The 18,505-nt window shown below is 26.2% G+C and overlaps 1 protein-coding gene across 4 annotated transcripts in view; it reads left to right on the top strand.

The window, feature by feature from the left end:
- The window catches only part of LOC134833739 (cytotoxic granule associated RNA binding protein TIA1), a 186,066-nt gene that overhangs the window by 71,387 nt on the left and 96,174 nt on the right, over positions 1 to 18,505 (top strand). The gene's annotated exons all lie outside the window — the stretch shown is intronic.

Below are 18,505 nucleotides of genomic sequence, written 5' to 3'. Positions count from 1 at the left end.
ATTACGTATTTTATAGTTTTGGTCAGGGCAAACTTTTGTGATGTCAATGAGCAAAAATTTTATGATATAAATATATTAAAATGCTTTATAAATAACGCAAAAAGTCACATAAATTCAAAGCAAAGAGAGAAAGAGAAAGGTTAATACTATACTTCCGGTCCCCCTTTTATTCTTCCTCTATTCGAGGCAAAGTTATGAAAGCCAAAGTTAAATAAACTACAATTTTCGGGTAACCTTTTGCTTTGGTCCATGCGATATTTTTGAGCACATACCGTTAGGATTTTGCGTTAGAGCGTTCTCGAAAGATCCCCTTTTTGAATGAAAGAAATCTATTGTAAATTACATCAATATAAACTTTGATGAATATAATTTCCTGGTTTTTGGCCATGTGAGAAAAAGAAGAAGAGAAAGAAGAAAAAGGGTTCGTTCTGATTTCCATACAAAGTTATTATGTTACGATTTTTGGTCGATTTTTGTGCGTTGAATGTTAATCGAACGGTTTATTAGCAAGGAAATTTTTGCTCAGAATTAATTGTCTCTAACGAAGCATGAAGCCCCTCTCTCGCTCTTGTTTCTATCTCTTGTTTGGTTTTAATGGTTGATGTTCATCTTCTGGTTCTTTTGTCTTATCATCGACAGTGTTTGTTAAACGTTTGAAAAAGTTGTCGTTTTGATGATAAAAATTTATTTTATCGCATTTCATAATTTTTTAATATTTTATGAAAATTTTCCGAGTTTTCCCAGGTTTTTCATAATTTTCCTAAATTTTTCCAATTCACAAAATTTAATGTTTTCTCAAAAAATTGAATTTTTAGTATTTGCTAAGATTTTTTAAAAAATAGTTTGAGTTTTTTGAGCGATTCTAATATTTAATTAAAAATTTTCCAAAATTTTCCCGAATTTCCCAAGATTTTCCTACAATTTTTAAAATTGTTGAAATAGTAAAATTCATTTGAAAATTTTTAATTTCTTCAAAGGTTTTCTAACAATTCTAATTTGGATTTTTGCTTCAATTTGAAGTTCTCGATTTTCCGAAAATTCTAACTTTTCCAAGGTTTTCCGAGTTTTCCACACTTATTAAATTTTTCAATCAATTTCAATCTAATTTTTCAATTAGGAAATCAAGCAATAACTTCAGTTTTTCCATAAGTTCAAAACAGTCAATTATAGAGAAATGCTCATAATTTCCCAAAATTTGCTTAATTTCCACAGAATTTTCCGATTTTTCTTAAAGTTTTAAATTTTTTTTAAGAGCTTTCTCAAAGTTTTTATTAAAAATTTTTCTAAAGCTTTCCAAAATTTTCTAAAATTTTTAAAGTTTCCCAAAATTTTCCGAATTTTCCATAACTTTTCCGAATTTGTTCGAATTTTCACAGAATTTTCCGATTTTTTTGAAAGTTTTCAATTTTTTCCTGAGAGCTTTCTTAAAGTTTTTATTAAAAAAATTTTCTAAAACTTTCCAAAACGTTCCAATAAGTTTCAAAAATTTCCCAAAGTTTTCCGAATTTTCCCAAAGTTTTCCGAATTTTCATCAAATTTTCTTAAATTTTCCCAAAATTTTTAGAATTTTCCCAAATTTTATTTATTTTTTCATAAAATAAAATTTAAAGGACACAATTTCCTTTAAATAACTTAAATATTTTCCCAAAATGTCTTACGAAAAAAAAACAAAGCGGACGGAAATAACAAACAACATGACTAAATAAGACACCTGTAACAAACAATGAACGAGCGAACGTTTCGCATATGTTTCCCCCAAAAACATGATTTTATTTACCTTGGATTTATTTTTCGGGTGTCTTAATTTTTTCTTACTTACCTTGCTTTACTTCTTTGCTGCGTATATTGCTGACTGTCACTTTTTTCGTTGTCGTCGTCTTCGTTTTGTCACACATTATCGCACAATATTGTCTGCTATTTAACGTATCTTATCTCGCCGGGGATGGGAGTAAAGTAAAAGCAACAATGACATGATGATGTTCCTTGTCTTCGTTTCGCTTCTTTGCCATGCTCCTGTCTTCCTTCGTAATAAATGTGCGGAAGGAAGCCATGAGGTAACACAATCAGACTAATGTAATTTAATTCAGTTTATCACTTGGTCGTATATACCTCATACACACACGCTGTACGTACGTACAGAGATTTTTTGTGGTATTTACAGGTTAAGTTAAATAGAATAACGTAATTAGGATAATGTAATAATTAGGTTGTGGCTTTGTATCGTTCTGCTTATTAATATTGATAATTTTTATTGATTAATTGAATTACCTGTCATTATTGCGTGTTTACTTTTCTTCTTTTCTCGTCGCAAGAACACCTGATTCTCCATCTTCCGTTATTTTCTAAACTAATATGGCGATGCGGACCGATATATGCAACGCAACACAAAATTTAATTAATGTAATTTAAGACTTTTATATGAGCTTTTATGACGCAATAAGGTGTTAAAATACTGTTTAATGGATTTTGGTCGATGTCTCTATTACGTGCTTGAGTTTGAGTTTTCCATTTTACAACGCGATAGAAAACGATCTGTTAATAGGCCATTTTAAAATATGTTTTGAGATTGTCATAAAATACCTCAAGTCACATTAAACTTTCCCGTAGTTTTTGCAGAGAAAAGTTTCTTGAAGGACTTTAAAGTTGTGTGGCAATGAAAAATTTTCACGACTTTAATTTATGGTTTACACTTGACATTTTTCAAGTCTTTGAATAGAGAAAATCTGTTTTGATAATAAAAAAAAATATTTGAAAAGTTTTTTAGGTTAGGCTTAAAAATTTATCATCGCGATCTGGGGATCTTTTTTGATCTTTAAAAATATTTGACGCCATATTTAAAAGTAAAAATATGAATCTACCGTCTTCCGCTAAAAACAAAGAACATGAGATCTGAATCTGCTGATCGCTGTGGTTTGTTTTTGTGACTTACTTTTGTCGAAAAACGGTAGAAAATGTAAACAATTAAAAAATTTATTGAATTTTAATTCAAAAATAAAATTATTTTTATCTGATTTTTATTAAAAATTTTTAAAAGGATCAAATAATTTTTTTTTCTAATTTTTTATTTTTTGAAATATAAGTAATTAATAAAAAATACTGAAATTCTTAAAATCCATTTAAAAATTTATTTAAAAATTTTTATTTTTGGCAGTTTTATCAATTATTTGCCAATTTTTCCAAAAATTAAAATGTCTTTAAAATTTAATTTTTTAAAATAAAATTAAATTTTTTAATCAAAAAATTAAGTAAAAATTTCTTTAAAGCATATTTTAAAAAAAATAATTTTGTTTCTCAAAATTCTTTAAAATTTTCTTAATTCAGCGAAAAAAAAATCTATGAGCTTTCTTTAAAGCTTTCCATTTTTTTTTTAATTTTATTTTTTTTTATTTTTTTATTTTATTTTTTTTTTATTTTTTTTTATTTTTTTAATTTTTTAATTATCATGAATTGAATTTAAATTTTTTTAAATATTTGTATAAAAAATTTCTTAAAAATCAAACAATTTCTACACGACCTATTAACATACAAAAAATCTTCATTGCTTAAGTTTCTTTAAAAAAAAGTTGAAAAATTGTATCAATTCCTCACACGATCTGATTTAAATTTCATCATCACCGCGCCAAAACTTTAACATTAAACATGGTGACAAAAAAAAACACTCAAAAAAGCTCACGAAAAAAAACTTAGTCCCAAGAAATGACAAGAATATGCAAACACCGAAGGAATGTTTGTACAAAAAATTTGCCATTCACCATATTTTCGGTGACAAAATTGACGAAAATTTCGCAAACACAGCAGCAAACGAGCGCGCGCAAAAAAACATCAACACAAACAAAAACAAAAAAAGAGAAAAACCTTATTATTTTTATTATTAGGGATTCCATTCACATGTCGTTTTTGTGGATTTTTGCATGAACACCTTGCAAGAAGATGTGAATCAAGGACAGAAACGCAAAAAAAAATTCCATTGAAAAAAAAAACTCTGAAGGTAGTTAAGCATTAAGTTCGCCACATGACATGAAGTGACGACAGGAAAGTTATTTATTTAGCGGTTTTCCGTCTTTTTCTCGTCTCTCGTTCGTTCGTTCGTTTTTTGGTTTTTTTTTCTCCGTCTTCCTCAAAAAAAAAATATTTTTTGCATGTAAATCATTGAACACAAAATCCAAGCTGAGCGAACGAAAGAACGAAGGATGTGGTGCCATAAAAGTTGGGCAAACACCGCTCGGTCTCTCGCTCGCTCTCTCTGTGTGAGTGTAATCAGTGAACCATGTAATACATCGTAAATCAGCATGCTTGCATTTACTCCGCATTTGCCTTACATTACATTAGACGGCAAACGATGGAGGAGACAAAAAAGTAGTCGTCTAATGAAATATAATCAATAATGTCGTGTCATTACCAGAAAAAAAAAACACGAACGAACGAACGTAGTTGACATCATCATCATTATTGACCTCCGTATGATCTTTAATTTAATCAAGAAATCGTAACGTGTAACTTTTTCGCTGAATTGGCAGAATTTCGAGTTAGTTAGGCGATTAATTCATGAATTCATGGGACACACAAAACTTCCTTAATGACCTTTTATTGCTTTTTATTACCGATTTTCGAAGTTAAAAAATTGTTTTTGAGCAGAAATTAGTCACGTGGTTAAATTTTTTCAAATTAATTATGCACTGGGTAAAATTTTTTAAATGCGATTCGGGCCAAAAGAAAGTTAAAATAAGCATTAGGATAAAATAAGAATTGAAAAGTTAAAAAAAATTTAACTGAGAAGACAATTCAAAGTCAGTTTAAATAGTCACGTGGTTAAAATTTAATTTAAATATTCACTGGGTCGAAATTTTTTAAAGTAATCTGGGCAAAAAACAATTTTGAAATGTGCATTAGGATAAAATTAAAAAGAAAAAATTGTAAAAAATTTGGATCGAAAAGAAATTCAAAATACTTTTAAAAATCAGTTAAAAAAGTCACGTGGTTCAAAATTTTTAAAAATAGAATATTTTGTTAATTTGGAATACTTACTGGGTCAAAAAGTCTTGTAGTATTTGAAAAATAATAATTTTTTTTTTTAAAAAATTGAAATTTAGAAGAAATTCAAAATAATTCGTTAAAATATTAAATAAAATGGTCACGTGGTTAAAACTTGCTCTAATCTAAAAATACGAATTTTTGAAAATTCAATTAGAATTTAGAAGATCAAAATAATTAGTTAAAATCTAAAAATGGTACGTGGTTAAAATTGGGTCAAAAGATCTAAAAGCTATAAATTTAAAAATATACAAAATATAAATTCAAAAACTGTGATTTGGGACTAATATGATAAATATTACTTAAAATATCTAATTAAATGGTCACGTGGTTTGATCTTTAAAAATATGGGCTTGGTTTAATATCAACATGCGGCTTGGGATGAAAAATTTAAAAATTAGATTTTATTGAGAAATTATATGTAAATGTGCTTTGGACATCAATTTTTAATTCAAAGCTACTTTAAAATTTGCTCTGGGTCAAGTCACGTGGTTACAAAAATGCGATTTAGAAAAATTTTCTTTATGATAACTTTTTATCGAAGCAAACTCATTCACTGTATGTCAATTATAAGTTATGGGACGCGCGTTTTTATTAATTTATTAGTTGCTGCCTCCAAACTTTATCAAGGGAAAAATCAAATATTAAACACTTTTCATGTCCTTTTCTCTCTCTGTGTGTGCGGGACGACGATGCGAACTCACATGCGAAAAAGATAACAAATAGCTTGTTTGTTTTGTTGATGATGATAATGATGATGGCCCATCCTCTCATGTATCGCTGCGCCTCATATGCGGGTCCGTAGGTACTCGTGAGATGCTAAATAAATTGGCAATCGGTCGTAACATGCGAGCCTAGCGACCAAATGGTGTTAAATCCATTATTTTTATTATTATTATTTTTATTATGTTGCTCGACGCCACCGCCGCCATGTATGCCATCAATTCAGTCATTCGTGTGTGAAATGTTTGTGCGGTGAATATTGTACCCCTAGAAGTGCCACGACGAACACTCCAACACGAAATAAGACAAATGTGGGTTTAGGCAAAAATATGTACGTTTCGGCTATTTATTAAACATAATCGCTAGATTATAAGCAATATTTAATGTTTTTGTTGTTTTTCCCAGGAAAAAACATCGGTTTTTATCATCATAGAGCTATCTCGGTAGGACGTGATTGCATCGAATCTCATCAACAACTTTGTGTGTCCGTGTTTTGTGTGAGAAATTTCTGTTTCGCAAATATAATTTTTTATTGATATGAGAAAATTATTTTGTTTTATTTTAATTTATTTTTTGCTGAATTGAAAATTTTTATAAAAGATATTCAACAAATTAACCATTTTGCTAAATAAAATAAATTTTTGGTTGATAAATTTTTGTTAATTTTATCAATTTTTTGAGCTATTCAGCAAAATTTTTTAATTCAGCAGATATTCAGCGTAATTTAAGGTAATTCAGCAGATATTCAGCACACTTTTTAATAGATCAATTCTCTTAAAATGGACAAAATTATTTTATTTAAAACCAATTCAACATTCTTTATAAAGATTTTCATCAAATTCAGCAAATTTCTAACTAATTCAGCAAATTACAAATTAAAATTTTAATAATTTATTAAATTTATTTAATTCATTAAATTAATATTTTTATTTAAATTCAGCAAATTACAAATCAATATTTTCATTTAAATTCAGCAAATTTTATTAAAATTTAGCAAATTTCATGCTGAATTAGATTTTTAGCAACTCGGAGGTAGAACTTTTTTAATTTAATCAAATTCAGCAGAATTTTCAATTTATTTTACTTTAATTCAGCTGACTAAAAAATATTTTTATTGAATTCTGTGGATTTAGAGCTAATTCAGCAAATTACGAATTCAGCAACTTTCCATTGAATTCAGCGAATTTCAAATTAATTCAGCAAGTTTAGAATAAATTAACTTAAAAATTATAATTATGAGGTAAATTTAATGTGCTCAGATTAAATTCTCGGATGTTAAATTAATTCAGCAAATTTCAAATTAATTCAGCAAATTAAAAAAAAACAAATTTAAGCACCTATGAGGTAAAATCAGCTTATTCAGCAAATTTTAAATTATTTTTTTTTAATTCAGCAGATTTTTAATTAATTTTTTAATTCAGCAGATTTTTAAGTTAATTCAGCAAAAAATAAAATAATGAATTTTAATAATAAAAATTTTAAAAAATCAAAAAATCTCGCAAAAAATTAAATTTCGAACCATAAATTTTTCACAATTTTCCAGAAAAAACCAAACACACGTGTTATTAGTTTTTTCTGGCTCCTCAAAATAAATAGCTATCACTTAAAAAAAAAAGGTTTTTTGTGTGATTTTTCGTAGGACATTCATAAAATATTACACAAAAGGGTCATGTTTTTTTCTCGTTCTCGCAATTCCATTCAATAAATCCCTTATTCCCGTGCTTTTTTTGTCTTTTTTTTTTATTCGTGAGCCAGAAAAGAAACAATGGAAACGCGAGGGTGGCAAACAATAGACATCAAATCGCATCACCACACACGTGTAAAAGTTCTCACATAGCACAAAGCTCCGCATTCATTAATCACTGCGGAAATTATTTCCATTAATGAACCAGATTACATTGTGTGTGTCTTATCTGCCCACCGTACAATTAATTAACTGTACTTTTGTATTCATCATTCCGAACGGCAATAAATTATTTTCCTTTTATTTTATGATTAACTGCAACAAATTTCCATCATTTTTGCTCAAATTGAATGAAATTGTGCGCTTTTGTCATTTTTTTTTTATTTTTTTTTTCAACAAGCAAAAATTTATTTAACAAAATGAAAAAGACAGAATTAGAATATAAAATTGTCGGTAATTCAGCAACAGTAAATGTTGAACCACTTTGAGTGCACACTCGAGTGAACAATGCTTCAAGTTAACCTTTTTAATTCTCTCGTACTCCTTCTCGGTTTTTTTTTGTCGTTTTTGACTGAATTGAACAAAATTTATCGTATTTACATTAAAATTGTTGAAATTGCTCATTTCTGTAACTTTTTCACATTTCGCTCTCAGCAAATTTCCTACCGAAAAAAAAAATAATTTGAATTTGCCTTTTGATGAATTTAAAATTGTGATCATTGTTGAAAATTCTTTCTCTTGTCAAAAAATTACGTCGACGGATGTGAAAAGCTCAAAATTTAAATTAAAGAATTAAGTTGAAAGGAAGAAGATCAAAAGAATGTTTCTCAGTCTTCGTAAAAAAAAATAAAATAAAACGTTTTTGACTCAAAAATAGGTGAGAGGAACGAAAAAAGAGTTGAAAAAAAAACTTTTACGAAGAAAAAAGGTTAAATTACCGACAAAATGAGGAAAAAAGCGAAACGACGAAGGATAAAAGTGACAAAACTCATTCATTTATTTATTTCATTTCCTTATTACACATTTTGTCAGACATAGATTAAAGTGTCAATATATCGGACCCTTTTTTCTTTCCTCGATGCGTCGTCGTGTTTTTCGAGAACAGCGTGAGACAACGTGCGAAGGAAAAATGTCAAAAAAATATGAAATGAATGAGTATCTCATGCGGGAATGTTTTACATAAATATTTATTGGTATTTTTTCTCATTTTCCCCAATTTATGTCTATTCATAAAAAATATGAGTTCAATGATGATGGTGATGAAGATGATAAAGGATAACAGTTCGACGAATTTTTTTTTTATTTTTTGACTAAAGAGAAAAAAATTGTAGAAATAAGGAAAAAAGAGGTAGAGGAATTGCGATATGAGAAATTGCTTAACCGTCTCAATAAAGGAGATACGGACTATGGGGATTTTTCGTTGTTTGGAAAAATTCGGGAAATATTGTTTGTGGCACTTTTTCTTGTTTTCCGTAAACTATTTTTTTAAGAATTAGATTTTAGACAAATTTTGTTTATTTTTTCATATTTAGTTCTGATAATTTTTTAAAATTAAATAATTAATGATTTTTTAAAAAATCTAAAAAGAACATAATTTTAAATGTTTGAAAAAAAAAATTATAAAATAATTAATAATTAATTTAAAAATTATTAAATTATTTAAATTTAGAATTAAACTAATTAATAATAAAAAAAATTTAAATTAAAAAAATATTTTAATAATTTAAACAAATTTTAATTAATTTAATTAATTTTAAATAAATTTAATATAAATAAAAAATAAAAATTAAGTTAAATAAATTTTTAATTCCTAAATAAAAATAAAAATTAGTGATGAAATATTTTTTACAATATCTAAAAATATTATAAAAAATAAATTTAAAAAAATATGACAGATTAATTTTTTTCTATTTAATAGGTTTTGACTTTTTGAGTTTCTAAAAAATTAAAAAAATAAATTAAAATTAAGAATTAATAAAGAAAATATAAAATATATAAAATTTTATGCCAAAAAGAAAATTTGAGTTAAAAAAAATTATTAGATAAAATATTTTTAATTTTTCCTGATTTATTGAGAGATTTTTTTTATTAATTTATTAAAAATTTCTAAAAAAAAACAATTGTTTTTGAATCGTTTATTAAATTTTAATTAATTTTGAATTTTTTGAATTAATTTAATTTTATTAAATTTAATTTAATTTAATTTTTATTTTTTTTTAAAAAATAATTTTTAATTTTGTAAATTTTTAAGTTCAATTTATAATTTATTCATTTAAAAAAAATATTAAAATAATTAATGAATGATTTTTTTTAATTAAAATTTTTCGTAAAAATTTCTTGACTTGAATAAAGATACTTTATAAAAATTTTAACATTATTTTTCAAATTTTTTTTAAGCCTCAAAAGAAATTTACAAAATCGTCAATCGCATCCCTTTTTTCATCCTGCTGTTTTTTGGCTGCAATTACGCCAACTACAGCAACGACAGTGAACAACATTGTTACGCATGAAAAACGTACAATAATATAATAAAATTAGAAACAATAGGCTTTTGTCGCGTCGTTTTGTGCTTTGTCTTTGTCGTTATTTTCTCGTCTTCACACAAGAATCGCTACATGAGAGAAAAAAAAACGAATACAAAACGCCTGGCATGGAAGTGTGAAAATTTTCTTTATTCAATTGTTCTTTTTTTTCTGTCGAGACTTGAATCGTGTCGTGTTTTGTGTTGTATCGTTTCATAATAACAACAATAATAATTTGAACCATTTTAATGGAAAATAAAAGCACTTTAGACAAAGCGAGTAGAGTGAAAGAGAAAACAGAGAAAAAAAAAGAATAATTGTGCCACTATCATAGATAAGTGTCAACAGCTGCTCGTACGTCGTCGCACCGTCGTCTAGGAATATAAACGGAAGGTGCTGTAATTGTTTTTAAAGTGCGCTAATTCTCTCAAATCCTTGCCGCTTTTCGAATAAAAGCGATCTGTGGCAATAAAAAATCGTCTTTTGTTTTAGCTCATGTGCGGAAATTCTTACATTGTCCCATTTAAATTCAGATTTAATGGGCTAGAATTGAATAAAAGTTTTAATGAGTGCCAATTTTCTGTTTTTTTTAAATCAAAATTTTTTTTCAATTTTATTCAGCTTATTCAGCTGATATTCAGCAAATTTCAGAAGATATTCAGCGAGTTTTAGACCTTTTTCACGTACTCTTTGGCAAAAGTTAGTCTATTTAAAATAAATTCTCAAACAACTTTTCTCATATTCAGCAAATATTAAGCAAATTTCATATTCAGCGGATTTTCAGCAAGTCTCAGAATAAGTTTTTTCTAATACTATATCAAATTTAAGGCGACTCAAAAAGATTTTTAACAAATTTAAGTCTTATTTAATTTATTTGAATCAAATTCAGCGGACTTTTAATTCGTTAATTCAGCAGTTGTTTTTGCCCTTTAACTGAACCAAAACAAATTTGAAGCAAATGTCAGTCGATCTTCAACAAATTTTAGAACATTTTCGTACAATTCAAGTAAATCAAATCAAATTCAGCAGAATAAATAAAAAATTCTCTAATTCAGCGTTTAAATTCACGAATTTCAAATTCAGCAAAATTTCAAAAACGCATTATTTAATAAATTTGAAGCTATTTATAGCCAATCTAAGAAATATTTTCTGCTGAATTCGAATTCAGCTGATTTAAAATTTTATTTACTTGAATTCAGCAAATTTTCAACAGCCATTTTGACTATTTGACTACATCAAAAAAAATTTAAGCAAATGTCAGTCGATATTCAGCAAATTTTAGAATATTTTCGTACACTCCAACAAAATAAATCAAATTCAGCAGAAAAAAATAAAAAATCTCTAATTCAGCATTGAAATTCACGAATTTCATATTCAGCAAAATTTCAAAAATGCATTTTTTAACGAATTTTAGGCTATTTTTTCCTACTTTGAGAGTTAATTTTTGTATTTAAATCCAATTCAGCTGATTTAAAATTTTATCTACTTCAATTCAGCAAATTTTCAGCACCTATTTTTCCTATTTGACATAAAGCTGAATATGTAACAATAAAAAATCTTCTTTTGTTTTCGCTTTTATGCAATGAAATTCCTACATTGTCGCCTTCAAATTCAAATTTAATGGCCCGAAATTGAATAAAAAATGTCAATAAATGCCAATTTTCTCCATTTAGTCGTTTTTCATGTTCAATGATTTACGACGACACGACGCCAAAGACATAACCGGATATTAATTTTACAAATCTCTAAATATTTACACAATAAATTCTCTCTTTTAGTCGCTCGTGTACTTCGCAGAAAACTTGCTTAAAACACAATTTTGTATTTCTTAAGTACCCTTTTCCTATTAATTTTTCGCCCAACTCTCGATTTAATGTTACATTTTCATGCTTAAGCGCATTATCATCATCATAATAATCGTCTTGAAGACTTGCATCGTTGCCATGGTGGTATGAGAGCTTTTTTGTTATCGTAACACGAACAACAACCAACACAAATTGCAACTCGGCCTCGCGTTAAGTCTTATTAAAAAGATGATGAAATAAGAAATGTGTAAAAAAAAGCGAGAGGATTTCTTCGTCTTCTTCCGTTTTTCCACAATTTTCTCCCTGTGCAAGAAAAAAAAACGTAAAAAACTTATAAAGTGCATGGAATAAAACTAAGAAGAAAAAAGTTTAGTTTATTTCGTGCACAGAGAAACAGCACAAGTGGAGTATATAAGTGTTTTTGTTCAAACAATAATAATAAGAAGACAAAAAAAAAAGGGAAAAAAGTAAGCAAGGGAAACTGTTGAAGACAAAAAAAAAACGAGAGAGATACGTTCGTCGTCGACGGGCTATGAAATAATAATAACACGAAATAAAAGAGAAGGATAAGAAAATAAATTAAAAACATGCAGTGTTTCTGCTTTCCTCTTACACACCATTTTTACAGTGTCTTATGGTTTTGTTATTATTTTTTAGTAGATTTTCCGTTTTTTTCTCTCCCCAGTTTTTTTTTCTTCTTTCTGCATTCCGAAGAGATAACAACTGTGTGAGACCAGCAGCAATCAGTAAGAAAGTTTTGTTAGTACGGTTATTCTTTATAGTTTTTCCACATTCATAAAGTTTAGAAAAATATAAAGAGTGGAAAAGTTCGTTGGTGGGCAAAACAAATCTCTTTCTCGCAGTTGTTTTTAATTTTTTGTTTTCTTACCGCATTTCAAGACAAAAATGCGGTTATTATTTCAGTTCTAAGATTTAAATTAGATGAATAAATTTTTATAAGAAAAAATCGATTAAATAATTAATTAAATTAAAATATTATTAATTAAATTAAATAATTAATTTTAATAACAAATTAAAAATAAATTATAATAAATAAATTTAATTTATTTATAAATTATTTTTTTTATCCAAGATTAAATTTTTTTTATTTATTTAAATTAATTAAATTTAATTTCTGATTAATTAATATTAAGATTAATTAATTAAAAAAATTATTAAATTAAAATATTATTATTTAAATTAAATAATTAATTTTAATAATATTTTTTTAAACATAATGAAAATAATTTTATTTTTTAATTTTTATTTAATTAATTTTTTTTATTTATTTTAATTAAATTAATTTAATTTCGAATTATTTTAAAAAAATATTTTTTTACCGCATTTTTGAGGCTTAAGGTGTTTTTTTATTAAATAAAAAATTGAGTCTTAGACAGTTAAAGGTCGTTTAAATATTTTATTTAAAAAACAGAATAATGATAAAAATCTCAAATAAACAGAATTTAAAATGTCTTAAAAATTAATGAATTAAGAAATTTTTTATTTTCAAAATTTTTTTTAATTATAAGATATTTGTTTTTAAATGTATAAATTGTAATTTTTATTTATATAAGAACAAATTGATTAAATTAAATAAACAATTAATTTTAATAATATTAAATTAAAGTTATTAAATTAAAGTTATTACAGTTATTAAATTAAATTTAATTAAATTAGTAAATTAAAGTGAATATAAAAATTTAAAATAATAAATTCATTAACTTTTTTTTTATTAAAATTATTTTTTATTTATTTATTTAAATTAATAAAATTGAATTTTTTCTTAAAAAAAGTCAAAAATATAATTTAAAATAATTTAGGTATATTATATAAAAATTTTAAATAAATTATTTGAAAAGTTTTTTTCTAACCGCATTTTTAGAGACCAAAAGTAATTTTTATTTTAACTTAACTTCAAAGAAATATTTAATTAAAAAAAACAGAATAAGGATAAGAATTTTAAAAACATTTTACCACATTTCATAGAAAAAATGCGGTTATGAGCTAAAAATTTAAATTATTTTCAAACTTATTAATTATAATTTCTTATTAATTAAAATATTATAAAAAAAATTCAAAAACTCTCAAATCTTAAAGAACTTCAAATATTTCACAAATTTTCTTACAGATAAAATAAAATATTTCGATAAAATTTAACTTTAAATTAAAAAAAAATAAAAAAATTGAAAATTTTAGAAAATTGCTGTAAGTTTGTGAATATAAAAAATAATGAAAAATCGAGTAAAAAATAATAAAAAAAATTAAAAACTTTTTGGAAGACCTTGAAAGTTAAAATTTTTATTAAAAATTAAAGAAACTTTACCGTATTGATAAAATTCAAGTTAACTTCTCAATTCTAATTTCTTGGAACTTCAAGAAAACCTTTAAAAAAAACCTTCGTAACAAGGAAAAACTTCTTATTATCCAAGCAAACGTCATTCATTCCTTTTTTTGTCGTGACAATGCAGCGAACTCAGCATCAACCCATATCCCCGTACCCGACACACGACACGAACAAAAAAAAAATCCGTTTGGCTTTCAGAAAATTAAGAAACTTTTTAATTGAAATGTGGTATAGTTGCTTGTCATATTGCACTGCAGCTTTAGTCGCTGTTGCTGCAAAAAAAGTCTGTGTGTGTTCTTTTCTCCCATTTACCCCCCCGAAAATGTAAGAAGAATGCAAATTTATGGGTAACATTAATTAAATTTTCGTACAAGCCAACCAACGTGTGACGCTGGGAGTGTCTCCGTCGCTGCTGCTGCTGCTGCTACGATGACAGAACAATGGTTTTAGTGGAGTTTCCAGAGACTTGAGTGCATGCATATTTGTCATAATAATAATATTGAAACACTTGTGTCAACTTTTTTTTTGCTCCTTTTTGTTTGAACTTATTAAAAAACGACTCAAGTACAAGGAAAGAAAAAGAAAACGAAGAGAGAAAAAAGTTGAATTGAATCTTCCACCAATTTCCGCATATTTTAATCTTTTCTTCTGCCTCCGATGATGTCACATGGGCAATAAAGTTGTAGACACGGAAGCGAAGCCGAGTTGACAGACGAAAGTTATGAATTATACACGAGATGGCTTGCATTATTAAATCTGGCAAAATCATATTTATCCTCACTTATTTATTTATTAAAGCACCAACAAACACACATATAGCCAGAGAAGACGGCAACAATTTATTCATGAAACTGTTATGTTATGTGCGTTGCACAGGTGCTCGAACAACACACATATGTTTGTAAAGAAAATTTTTTGGCTCGCAGACGACAACAGCATACCTTCCTGCTTTTTCTTTTAAAAGAAAGGTTAAAATTTGCCGAGGAAAAAAATCCATATCTTATAAAATAATAAAAAGAAGCCCGAAAAAAAAAACAGGTTACGAAGACAAATAATAACGATAAAATATGTGCTCAAGTCTTTTGTAGCAGGCAACGAACACACGAGGCAGAAGTGGGAATGAAAGAAATTTTATTAGGGGCAAAATACCTTTTTAGAATGTGAAAATCTTGAGAAATTAAATTTTTTAGAAGAAAGGGCAGTAGAAGGGCAACTAAAGGGCAAAAGCTCTACAAGAGCCCTTTATATTTTTAAATAAAATGGGCAAGAAATGGGCAAAATTCTTAAAATTGCCCTTGACATTCTAATTTTATAGAAAGATGGGCAAAAAATGGGCAAAATTTCTTAAAATTTTTAAAGGAAAATGGTTTAATATAAAATGGGCAAGAAATGGGCAAAACTCTTAAAATTGCCCTTGAATTTATAATTTTCAATTAAAATGGGCAAGAGATGGGGAGATTTCTTTAAATTGCCCTTAAAATTGAAATTTTCAAAGAAGATGGGCAAAAAATGGGCAAAATTCTCGAAATTGTCTTGAAATTCAAATTTTAAAGGAAAATGGTCAACAAATGGGGAAATTGCCCTTTAGAGGTAAATTTTGAACAAAAATGGGCAAGAAACGGGTAAAACTCTTAAAATTGCTCTTGAATTTATAATTTTCAATTAAAATGGGCAAGAGATGGGCAGATTCTTCAAATTGCCCTTAAAATTGAAATTTTAAAAGAAGATGGGCAAAAAATGGGCAAAGCTCTCGAAATTGCCTTGATATTCAAATTTTTAAAGAAAATGGGCAACAAATGGGCAAATTGCCCTTCAGATTCAAATTTTATAGAAAAATTCGTTTAAACATCCCTGCTTTTCCTTGAAAATTCCTTCCATCTCCTTTAATATTCGTCTCCTGCTTTTACGATCCTAAAAACTACTCATGCATGACTTCACAAAAGCGCACCAAATAAATTCTGTCGGTAAATTCGTTCTCAAATTTAATACAACCCGACATGAGCTTGTAAGACATTTGCTTCTTAATTCCTCTCCCTTTTGCAGCCTCCGAGTCAAGTCATGAGCAAAAAGGTGACTTTAGTTTTATCCGATTTTATTTATAAAATAAACACACAAAAAAGGACAAATATCGTTTGCTTCGTTTTTTTGTTTGCCATGCCCGAGTATCTCTCTGCAGTTTCTCCCATTCTCCGACGACTTTTGGAGTTTAAAAAATTTTGTTAAAGCCAGTTCGCAACAAACAAACAAACAAACAACAACGAGACATGGCTTTATAATAAAATAATATTTGGGACGACAAATAATTCCTTTTTATTTATACGGCATTTTTTTAACCTACTTGTGCCTGAGACAACGACAACGTTCACATCATTCACAGACACCACTATTATTATTAGTTCGTGCATAAAAAATAGTTTGTTCAGACTTCGTGCTCCGTTTTTTTCGTTGCTTTTGCTCTGAAATTGGATATTTAGAAGGCGAGTGCATTACCTTCCGTAGGCACCGAAGGCAGCTTTTATGGCATAAATAATAATAATATTGTATTCCTTGTGAGATTTCACTTCTTCGTCGGGTTTTTTGCCTGTTTGTTCATGTGCGATGCTAATCATATATTCACGTATGTGTCCCGACGTTGCCATTGTCATCGGCATGTCTGTGGGCTAGACAAACAAGAGCAAGAAGCGAAAAAAAAAGTATATCACACAGAATCACATGCATATTAAATATTCAAGTTAGCACGGTGGCAGACCGTTTTTAAGCATTTTTTTGTGTGTGTGTGATGTGAGGATTATGTGTTAACAAAAATCGATACCGGAGGAACGTTTTTCGTTGTTTGTTCATTCGGTGCTTCTCCGTTGAAGAGAAGAAAAACGTTAAAGAAGGAAAAGTTAATTTTTTACTGCATGTAAAAATTGTGCATTATGTGAAGAATATTGTGTCTCGACAACTTGAGGCGTTTTTTAAAGTTGAGAAAAAATTTTTAAAGTACTTGTTTAAAATTTATGTTAGTGAAATTTTTCGAGAAACTTTGAATTTTTTCATAAATTCTATTTATTTATTTATTTTTTTTATTTAAATTTATTTAATTTAAATTTTTTTTTTTAAATAATGAATAATTTTAAGAAAAAATATTTTTTAAAATAATTAATTTTATTTTTAAGAAAAAATAATAGTTAAGATTTTTTTTTTGAATTAAATGTTTTTTTTTTAATTTTAATTTAAATATTTAATTAAATTAAATTAAAATTAAATAAATTTTTATTTTTTAATCTAATGTATTTTATTATTTTTTTTATTTATTAATTTTCTATCAATTTTTTTTTAATTTAAAAAAAATATTTTCAAGAAAATATAGTTAATTTGAATTAAATTTTTTTTCTGAAATTTTAATTTAAATATTTAATTAAATTAATTAAAATTAAATTAAATTAATTAAATAAATTTTTATTTTTAACAGAATAAATATTTAAACCCAAATTTAAAAAATAAAAAAAAACAAAATTATAATGATTTTTTCATTTTAAAAATATAAATGTTTATTAATTTTAAATAAATCTTAATAAAAAGTTAAATTTAATAAGACAATAATTAATTAAGTATTTATTATTTTAAAGGAATTTTATTAAAAATCTTTAAAATTTAAAAAAATCCAATTAAAATTTAAAAAATTGAATTCTTGGATAAATAAAAATATTTTTAACTTTAATTATAGTTTCATATTAATAATAAAAAATAAATAAATAAAAAACTAATAAATAAAAATTAAATTAATAAAAATTAATTAAAAAAAATAATTTAAAAAAAAATTTAAAATTAAAATAAAAATATTTATTTAAAAATATTTAGTAAATTTATCTAATTTTTAATAAATTTTTTAATGGTAATAAATTATTAAAAATTAAAATTTTAAATTAATTAAATAAAATTTATTAAAAAAAAATTAACACTTTTTCATATTTAAAAAAAATATAAATTCCAAAAAATTAAAACTTTACTGAAAAAAATATTTTATGTGATTTAAAGATTCAATTTCCGTCACGAGACACAAGATTTTTCTACAATGCACGTAAAAAATACAAAACAGAGATAATTGAACACAATCAGGTCGTATCATTATTGTCTATCTCTTCACAACATGACACGTTCTACATTTTTTTCCTTCATCTTCTTCTTTTTTCCCATCCATCCATTGATTCCTTCATTTTTCCTCGGCTGCTATCCATTCGAAAGGTATCACGCCGACGATGAAAAAGGATCATTATTGAATTTGTGGGTAAACAAAAGAAAACAATTCTCCGTTTAATTGAACCAATTACTTGACGGAAAAGTGATTTCTTTGGGGGATTCGTTTCGTTTCGCATTTTTCCATGAATCAAAGATTATTAAAGTTTTCCTT

The sequence above is a fragment of the Culicoides brevitarsis genome, chromosome 3, assembly GCF_036172545.1.
Source record: "Culicoides brevitarsis isolate CSIRO-B50_1 chromosome 3, AGI_CSIRO_Cbre_v1, whole genome shotgun sequence".
Lineage (NCBI taxonomy): Eukaryota > Metazoa > Arthropoda > Insecta > Diptera > Ceratopogonidae > Culicoides > Culicoides brevitarsis.
This window is presented reverse-complemented; position numbering and strand designations above follow the sequence as displayed.